Below are 9,075 nucleotides of genomic sequence, written 5' to 3' on the forward strand. Positions count from 1 at the left end.
ATTTCGTATGATTTTTCTATGACTTTTCAAAAACAGTGTAGAAAGGTTGAAAATTTGTTAACAGCTTATAACCTTCATAACACTTTGTATTATGTTGAGCAAAGTGTATAACGATAAGCTCTAAATATTGAATGTGTTACATTGTTAGTTTATCATCATAAACTGAAATATAGTCATTCATGATAAGATTATTCATTTATTTAGAACACATATATTAAACTATAATGAGCATAGTTTATGGATTCATAGCATTAAAGCATTCATAAAAGAATTCTTATACATTACAAACGTTTTGGATAAACTATAATTGGTATAGTTTATGTATCATTTACTTCTCAAATTTATTTACCAAAGGTTTTCAGTTTAGTTCACGTAAATCTGTTAATGAATAAATTATGAGTCATTCCCTTCGGGTTACTTCCAAAGTAACAAAGTCGAAAAGTCCTGTAAATTGTAACCAGAGTCTCTTGTAGGGAGAACGTGATAGTTGTGTATAGATCTATATTGGGTTTGACAAACCCACACCAGAGCTGCTTGCAACAGCTAGACCGGCAGGTCTGTGGTGACAAGTGTCATTTAACGGCGACGCCTGAAGAACGTCGCATTACGAGGCCGTCTATGTCAAGTATGGTTATAATAACTCACGGAAAGTATTAACAAACTTAAGAATTTACGAGAATTTCACTAATATCATACGCGTTTATATCGAAATAAACTCACGTTATTTTCTGTAAATAAGGAAGATTACTCATACGTTTCAGTCTTTGGGTACAAGACTACAGCATTCATTTTAAGGAAAATATCGGATTTTTCTAGAACTGCTATGCAATTACGAGACAAGCTATTTCATAATTATATACAAAAACTTATGAACTCACCAACCATTGTGTTGACACTTTTTCAAACTATTTGTATTCTCAGGAAATCGCTAAACAGGTAACAAAGTACTTTTGAGGATGGGACGTTGAGGCGTCAAACTTATCATATTTTGTCAACATATTGTAATTGATTTTGAAACATGTAATTCATACAATGATGTAACTCTTTCAATTATATATATATATATATATATATATATATATATATATATATATATATATATATATATATATGTTGGTTGTGTTTACTTTCATCACTATGACCATTGTTGTTATGATACTACACATGAAGTCCTCCACCCTCGGACGTTTCCGCCATCCTTGGTTTGGGGGTGTGACAGAAACACCTTAGTTTTAGCAGATAACTGATTTTCAACAAAAGTCTGAAACTATTGAAAAATTAAATAAAATTCAGACTTGCGACGCATCGGATACAACCAAGTAAAGCGGGAATAATCATCAATAAAGACCGCAAAATACAGATAACCAAACTTTGAAGGAATGGGTGAGGGTCCCTTAAATCATAGTGCACTAAGTTAAGAACTGAACTTGCACGTTTATCATTGTTGGAAAAAGGTAATCTTTTACTTTTGGCTAACCGACAAGAATTGCAAGTAGATGAGTTTGACAAACCAGAAGTCACAGAAATGTGACCCAATTTATTCAAGAAAGAAACAATGTCATATGAAACGTGTCCTAAACGATCATGCCATAACTTAAATGATGCTCTTATTTTGCGATTCCTATGTTCACCAAGAAATGCTTCATCACCACGTTCGAGAATGTAGAGACCAGATTCACGTCGGCCTCTTCCCACGATCATCCCTGTTTGTTTGTTCTGAATAACAAATGAAACATCATCAAATAAAATTGTAACAAGCAAATCTCGAGTAATTTTACTGGTGGATAGTAAATTTTTGGTGATTTGTAGAGCCACAAGCACATCTTTTAATGAAAGAGAAGAATTAAGACGACAATTTCCAATATGAGAGATAGATAATGAGGCACCATTTCCAATATAGACACGATTGTTATTAGAATAAGGAACAAAAGAGTCCAGTTGAGTGGATTGAGATTTCATATGCGATGAAACACCAGAATCGATGTATCAGTCTGATGTTTCACCAGAGTTTAGGGAGACTGCATTGAAAGCCTGAGTAAGGTTTGCCTGAAAAGATGAACCAGAGGTGGGATTAAGTTGTTCTGGGCAATCAAGAGCAACATGGCCAAGAACTTTGCAAATTTGGCATTTAGGTGTATATTGGTGCCGATTATTGAGACGATCAGATCCCGAGTGGGAGTTATTTCCCCCACCATCAGCATTACGTCCACCTTCCTCCTTGGCGTGAGACATAATGATTATTAGATGATAATCGTCCCCCACGCTGATGGTTGCGTGACCCATTATGTTGAGCAGCAAAAGCAACTGGTGCAGAGTTAGGTTCTTCTATCGATTGTTGAAACAGAGCATAACTCTTTGCATCAAAGATAGTGTTTGAAAGCGTTGGCATAGGTTTTAGACGAAGCTGCTGCAAAGAAAAAGTAGAAAAAGATGGTCCAATACCTCGACAAAACTAGTGTAGTTTGTCGGTTTTCGGGTACTAGGGATCCAATGGATGCTAATTGATCACAGATACCACGAAACTTGGAACTGATATTTGCAACCAAGAGTGATCCGCGACGCATATGCTGAAGATCGTCTTTCAATTGAATCTCACGAGTTTTGGATTGCAAGGCATAATCCTTTTCTAGGGCACTCCAAACTTCTGCAGAAGATTTGCATCCAATAGTTTCTGCCATGGATTCGTCACTGAGAGAAGAAAGAAGAAGACTATAAAGGCGACGGTCTTGCATATGCCAATCCTTCTTAGCGTTTTCATCAGAAGCAACATTAGCGGGAGCAGTACTTGCAGGCAAGGGAGGAGAATCTGAACCATCAAGGAAACCAAAAAGCCCTTACGATTGCAAAAGGGTCTCAACATGTGTCTTCCACAACAGATAATTGGTGGTGGAGAGTTGCAGGGAGAGCATGTGAATTAAGGTTGCATAGGGAAGAGACTGATCAGTCTCAACCATGATGACAACAGTGGCGACGGCAATTAGGGCACCGACTGTGGTTGAAAAATGAGGGGAAAAGAAAATTATGGAAGGGATAAGGGTGATACCATGTAAGAATGATAAACCCCAATGGTTTGGGAAATGAATTAGACAAATAAATAGAAGATACAAACCATGTACAAGGAAGGTACAAGTAAATACAGCTCATGTACAACTAAGATACAGCTGGAGATATTATCTAACAAGTGACAAGTATTGTGACGGTCGAAAACGATGGTCGAATGTCCTCTTTTATAACACCTTTTGTTATTTTATATGTATATTTACCTTGTGTCGGTTTTTAAGTGCAACATAATACACCTGTCATCTATGTTCTGCCATACTTGTGAGTCCGTTGGGTGATGTAATATACTGTCGTCTTTCCTACCACAACCAGATTTGTGTCATACTAGATAATTTTCAATGCTCTTTAATTTAAAGAGACGTTAAAAGTGTGGAATAATGGGGAAGTACTACAATACTTTAGCTCGAATATTAGAGTTTTCTTTTTTTGACTCGTCATCCACCTTCCATCTTGATTTCCCACAAGTGGGACATTGATTCAAATCCGAATACTTCATCCTATATAAAATGCAGTCATTGCTACAAGAATGTATCTTTTCCTATCGAACCCATTGCTTTTAGTGTTTTCTTCGCCTCATAAGTACTTTTAACCATTTCTTTATCTTCAGGTAACGTAAACTTTATAAAACATAGTAATTCATTAAATAACTTATCTGGTGCCCTGTACTTACTCTTCAAGTTCAGAAGATGAACAAATACAAACAATTTTGTATACTTATGAAATCATTTGTAAAGGGGCTTCTCAACATCCACAAGCAGTAATTTGAACTTATCTTGGTCGTCTGAGAAATTCTCTTTGGTACCTTCAACCATTTCGACTGTATTAGGAGCATGTGTTGGTACCCCCGATTCAAAATTAAAAAATTCATTCTTATCTAAACCCTTTTTGTCATCAGCAGACCTTGACCTACTATGTCCTTGAATCATCCTTTTCACCATGCATAATCCATATGGAGTAGTTTGGACCAATTCTCTTAAGGAATAGATGGTAATCTACCTCCTCAACTCTAAGAAACATGTGATTTAAACAGGAGACACGTGGACATGGAATTAAAGTTTCATGTTTGTTCTTTTTTACTTGTTTCGTCTTGTTCACGTTGCCAACAACATTCTTGAATGATGCAAAGATTATAAGGATCTTTCCTGGTTTAAATATGTCCTATTCTATTTTAGTTATTTATTTAAATACAATTCTAGAGGATTTATAGGGATATGATTATTCTGCTATAAATAGCTATCGATTAGTTTAGTTGTCAATTAGCTTGTAAACTCTATAAATTTTGTTATATTCTCCATGGTTAATTATAACAAGAAGAAAAAGTGTTCTTCAAAATTTACATGGTATCAGAGCCATGGAAAAAACCAACTCTTCTTCTACCCAAACCTTAATCATTTCTTCTACCCAAACCTCAACGTTTCCTCCATCTTTTCCAGTTTACATGAACCCAAATGCCTCCATCCAAATCACAACTATCAAATTGAATGGTAGGAATTTTTTAGAATGGGCTCAATCAATGAAACTGGCCATATATGGGAGAGGGAAACTAGGTTTTCTTACTGGAGAAGAAACAAAACCTGAGGAATCTAATCCTCTTTTTCGAAATTGGAGATCAGAAAACTCCTTGATCGCTTCCTAGCTCCTCAATTCTATGGAGGAATCTATTAGCAAGCCTTACATTTTCATGTCTGCAAAAGAAATATAAGATGCAGTTCGTGATACCTATTCAGATGTGGAAAATCATTCACAACTTACGATATTAAAACCAGGTTGTTGAACTCAAAGCAAGGAGAAATTGATATCACCACATATTACAATAATATGTTTTCTCTTTGGCAAGAACTTGATCTCTGTTACAGTGAAGAATGGGAAATCCTAAAAATTTAGCACAGTTTAAGAAAATAGAAGAAAATGATCGAGTTTTTATGTTCTTAGCTGGTGTGAATGCAGTTTTTGATGAAGTTAAAGGGTGTGTTTTAGGGAGACACCCTCTCCTTTCTCTTTGTGAGGTATTATCTGAACTTAGACAAGAAGAAGGATGGAAACATGTCATGACTTCACAACCTATATAACTTAAAGGCTCGGCTTTAACTACCCAAGGTATTGATGTTGCCTTAGGAAGAAAAAACCTTGGTGTGATCATTGTAAACAAAATATTCTTCACTGCGTTTAGATGTGGTTCACGTGGATTCGATTGATACCTTGCACAATTATAAACAGAAAACATAATATCAGGTCTACTTGCAGTTAAATACAATAAAGACCCAATCATGCTTCGATACAGAGTGATATCAACAACAGATTTATCTAACGAAGGAGTTAGCTTTATGCCCGTTGCCATTGGTATTCGTAACCTTGTGCTATTCGTCATTCCAAACTTTTCTAACAAATTCTTCGTATATTTCTCTTGATTAATGAAGATGCCTTCCCTGTTTTGACGAATATTCAAACCCAAAAAGTTATTAATTTTGCCCATCATACTCATTTCAAATTTGCTTTTCATCATGTCTTCGAATTCTTTAGATAAAGCAGGGTCAGTTGAGCCAAAAATTATATCATCAACATAAATTTGAACAAGCATCAGATGATTTCCAATTTTCTTTCGAAATAAAGTGGGATCAACTGATCCTTGTTTAAATTTAGATTGTTTCAAAAATGAGGTTAAAGTTGCATACCATGCTCTTGGTGCTTGTTTTAACCCATATACAACTTTATCTAAAATATAAACATGATCAGGATGTTCTGTGTTTATAAAACCTGGTGGTTGTTCAACATATACCGTTTCTTCAAGTTCTCCGTTTAAGAATGCACATTTTACATCCATTTGATAGACATCGAAATCTTTATGAGCTGCAAAAGCCAGAAAAATACGAACAACCTCGAGTCTTGCAACAGGGGCAAATGTTTCTTCGTAATCAATTCCTTCTTGTTGAGAATATCCTTTAACAACAAGTCTAGCCTTATTTCGAATAATGTTTCCATCTTTGTCAGTTTTGTTTTTATAAATCCATTTGAGTCCAACAATTGACACATCAACAAGTTTTGGAATTAATCTCCAAACCTTGTTTCTTTCGAATTCAGACAATTCAGCTTGCATAGCAACAACCCAATCAGAGTGTTCCATTGCAACCTTAACTGTCTTTGGTTCGATTTTGGAAATAAAAACATTAAACATGCATAACTCTTGATGATTATTCAATACCTCATTTCGTGCATGAAGTTGTTCCCTTGTCATTATACCTGCTTGTGGATCACCAAGAATTTGATCTTTGGATGATTTCTTGTCCATTTATCCAATGGTGGATAATTAGGATCAAAATCCAAAGGTGCATCTTCGAACATAGCATCTGTTTCTGATCCATTTATGGAAATTGAATCTTCAGCATCATCAAAATGTTCTTCTTCAAGAATTGGATCCTTCTCAATTATGGGCTCCCCCTCGATGATTGACTCCGTTTCGATATTTTGCTATGGTTCAATGATCAGCTCTTCTTCAATAATTGGCTCCCCCTCAATATTAACATTTGTTGACATATTATCACTTTCACTATAACGCTCCCCCTCAACAAAACTATTTGAATCCAAGTGCTCCCCCTCCACTAGATCATCAGATTGTTCATTTGTGTTTAGATTCAAAATCGAAATTGAATCATTGTCATGCTTCGAATTTTCGAATGTTTAATTATCGGGTGCATTTCTTTCTGCATCAATTGCTTGATCTGAAATACCAAAAATCGATTCATAATTAACATCATCCATTTCAATTGAATCATCTATATTTGAAGAATTTTGTAAAATAGGATAATTTGCAAATTGATGATTAGACTTTTTAATGTAATGATCATCAAATGTCAAATTAAAAGTTTCTTCCACTTTGCGAGTTCACTTATTTAACACTCTATAAGCAACGGAATTGTGTGAATATCCCAAGAAAATTCCTTCATCAGCTTTTGTTTGAAACTTCGAAAGATTATCCTTAAGATTCATTATGAAACACCTACATCCAAAAACATGAAAAAATTTGACATTAGGTTTTCGATTATTGATTATTTCATAAGGAGTAACATTAAATCATCTATGAATGAATGATCGATTTTGAGTAAAACAAGCAGTTGAAACAGCTTCAGCCCAAAGATATTGAGGTAAATTCGAATAGGCCAACATTGTTCTTGCAGCTTCACATAGTGATCGATTTCTTCTCTCAACTACACCATTTTGTTGTGGTGTATAAGGAGATGAAAAATTATGCGAAATTCCTTTCTCCACCAGAAATGAATCAAAAATACGATTTTTGAATTCAGTTCCATGATCACTTTTAATTTTTCGAACTGACTTCTTCAATGAAACTTCCATTTTCTTGATAAAATCAATCATCATTTGTGGAACTTCGGATTTGAACCTGAGAAAATAAACCCACGTAAATCTTGAAAAATCATCTACAATTACCAAAATGTACCTTTTCTTGTTAAGAGTAGCAACTGTTGAAGGACCACATAAATCAATATGCAAGAGTTCGAGGGTTTCAACAATCTTCGAATCTATTGTTATAGGATGACCTTGTTTGTGTTGTTTTCCTACTTCACAAGCTGCACACAAACTGTCATTATCATATTTAAGAATGGGTAAACCTCTTACCAGATCTTGTCCAACAAGTTTGTTGATGTTTCGAAAATTGAGATGTGATAGTCTCCTGTGCCATAACCAGCTAACATCGGCAGCAGCCTTCGAAAGTAAACACACAGTAGGTTTGCCTATAATAGGAACAATATCCAATGTAAACATATCACCTTTTCGTTTTGACTTAAGTAAAACTTCCTTTGTCTCAACATTCGAAATGACACTGCCTTCTTCATTAAAAAGAACTTGATTTCTAGTGCCCACAACAAGTTGTGAAACACTTATCAAATTGTGTTGTAAACCTTCAACAAATGCAACTCGGTTGACAGTGAAATTTCCATTCGTTATCTTTCCATAACCCTTGATTTTGCATTTGTGATTATCGCCAAACTTAACCACTCCTCCATTTTCTAGGCTTCGAAAATCACGCAAGTTTTCCTTCTTCCCAGTCATGTGACGTGAGCAACCACTATCAATATACCACTTGTTATCATATTGCTCGTCACAAAGTACCTGCGATTATTGAAAAAATTTAGGTACCCAAGCCTTGTTGGGTCCATTCATATTAGATTTGTTTTTCAATTGTAAAGTACAACCGTTAACCCAATCACAAACTTGTGTTTTGAAACTGTCAAAAAATTTAACATTTTCATTCGAAGGGTCAGATATATGAGTTTTTACTATTTTCAAATTTTCACTGATTATACCCTTCGCATTTTGAGTTTGTGATTCTTCCCTTTTTGCTTTTGAGACCGGCTGCCAACCTTTAACTGAAATATTTGACTCTTTGGATGACGAACTACCATTCGTTGAAAGATTAGCATACTTGTCATACGCCTCATGTATCTGTTCTTTCGAAAACTTACTTGATTGATATATTTTTCCTTTTCCTTCCAACCAATGATCAATATTTCTTTTCGTTGTTATTCCCTTTGCATATGAGACTTTGTCAGCTTGTTTCTTCAAAGGATTATAATATTTTGCTGAACTTGGAACATAATCCACTTTTGGTTTTGAAATATATGATTCATGATAAGATGTATTGATTTGTGATTTTGAAATCTGTGTTTCATCCTTTTTTTGAAAACTTTTTCTTGGAAGTGTTGTTTTTGTTCTATCTGAAAATGAATCATTTTTCTTTTCATAACTTTGAGACTTTAATTTTTCTCTAAAAACTTTTCTTCCTCTTGAAAAATTTGTTGATTTCATATTTAATGATTCAATAGTTTGCCAAAAGATTGTTTTTCTCACTTGACGTTTCGAAATATTATTTTCCTTTGAAAAAATTTCAACTTGAGATTTAAATTCTTTTGAATTTAATGTTATTGCTTTGTTGACTGTTTTAATATCTGTTTTAACACCTTTGTGCTTTGTAAACACATTTTCAGTTGAGTTGACTTT

This window comes from Lactuca sativa, chromosome 8, assembly GCF_002870075.4.
Source record: "Lactuca sativa cultivar Salinas chromosome 8, Lsat_Salinas_v11, whole genome shotgun sequence".
NCBI classification, from domain to species: domain Eukaryota; kingdom Viridiplantae; phylum Streptophyta; class Magnoliopsida; order Asterales; family Asteraceae; genus Lactuca; species Lactuca sativa.